Below are 2001 nucleotides of genomic sequence, written 5' to 3'. Positions count from 1 at the left end.
CATTGGTCCTTATGCTGGTGAAAGAATCCCTCAACTTTCCTTGGGTGAATCATCCTTTTCCTTTCTCTTTCCTTATGGGTTGGGTGGAGATAGCTTGCCCCACTCTGCTACTCCTGCCCAGGTTCCAGAGGCTGTGGCCCCGTCTGTCCAGTCAGAACCTTCCACACGCTGCCCCTTCTCCTTCGCCAGTGTGATTAGTTGTGGCCAAGGTAGGTGCATGGTCCGGGACAGACTAATAAGACTCAGTCCCAGGACACTAGTGGACACGATGGGGAAAGGAGCCCTTTCATTCTGCCTGGAGCTCAGCTGATATCCTGATATTCTTTGGTCAGAACTTTCCCAAGAGTAAAACTGACACAGAGGAATTAGAGTTGAGAGACAGATATAATCAGATTCCTAATATTATCCTGTGGTCACCTGGAATTAGATGTACGTGAAGCCTGTACTATATCTTGACTTCTCTGTTCCCTCTCCCAATAACGTCACCCTGAATCCATTTGAATTGTGTTTCAGTGATTTGCAAAGAAAAGAGTACTGACTAATTTTGTCAGTTAAATAATACAGTTCATTATTCAGTGCAGATTTTCCTCCCTAATAATAATGATTTAGCAGACATTTACTGTAGCTTTTCCTTGATGTCCAACTGAAAAAATCTTGATCTGGTTTTATACATGTGTATACATAACACACACACACACACAGAGTCTAAAGTTTAATGTCTCCCCAGTAAGGAAAAATATAGTAAATACATCAAAGATTTCATTAATCTTATTTCTTTCTCTTTAGATGAAATGAGCTTTTTAGGATTAGATGAAAGATAAAACAAACTTGCGTATATATGTTTTGCTTTAACCAGGTCTTGAATCTCTTACATCCAAGGTTTAGAAGTCAACCTAGAGTTAGCTGCATTTGTTTTATGTTTCTTTTTAACTCGCCTGGCTTCACTGTCTTCAGGTTTGATCTGTCAATCTCTTTCCTGCATCTTATTATTCCAAGTCAAATGCTGAGGTGTAAACGCATTTAATTGGAAATATTGTAAGTTTTAGGCAGACTTGCATTTTTCTGACACCTATAATTTGTGAGCTCTATCAAGCAACAATAATGCCCTGTTTTACTTTGTTTCATCTCATAACTGGAAGTGCCAAGTTTTAACTGTCCTTTGTCTTTAATCATAAATCAGATGCTACTATGCTAACCTTAAGAACAACTGTTGTACTGAAGGAACCAGATCGCTATCACTAATTTAAATCTAAATTTATTTTGGAGGAAATATTTCATTTAAGTACTGCCCCTAAATATATCAAGAATCTGATTCTCAAGTTATGTTTCTGCATAAATTATAAACTGGCTGAGATATAAAAGTGCAATATCTAGTACTTACAATATCTATCGTTATTGTTTTGTATTGTAAGTACTAGAACACATTGTTTTGAAGAGTAGAAGCTTTGTCTTTGTGCTCCACAATGCTTTCCTTTCTACTAGTGTTTTCTTTACAATATTAACTTTGTAGTTTATTGGACGTAATGTTATTTAGTGTGTCTTTTCAGATTATCTTAAAATTTGTTCTTGTAATTCCAAAATAAAAACAACTTCTTAAATATTTAAATTCTTATTCTACAACTCTGCTTCAATCATTTTCACTTAATAAAATATCTATATGTAATAATTTCTTCATGAATATCAAGGAGTTATGGCCATTACAGTTAACCAAGAAGAATACAGACGTAACGTAAGAAGTGAAGACTTGTGATTCAGGATCCTGTGCATCTTACATTGGCTGGTTCCTCAACCTAGAAAGGGGAAAATCCTAAAATGAGGACATTTCCTCATGTTATTATAATAGTAACCCAACATTTGGGCTTCTGACTGGCTTGTTTGAAATGAACACTTGAATTTCTCAGACCCTTACGTCACCAAAACTCAGGCTACCACGACCTACTCGGTATTCTCCTGGGTACGGCAAGGCTGGGCATAAGGAAAGGGCAAAAGAAGAGGAGTACA

The sequence above is a fragment of the Choloepus didactylus genome, chromosome 3, assembly GCF_015220235.1.
Source record: "Choloepus didactylus isolate mChoDid1 chromosome 3, mChoDid1.pri, whole genome shotgun sequence".
Lineage (NCBI taxonomy): Eukaryota > Metazoa > Chordata > Mammalia > Pilosa > Megalonychidae > Choloepus > Choloepus didactylus.
The sequence above is the reverse complement of the archived record's forward strand: the minus strand, read 5'-3'. Positions refer to the sequence as shown.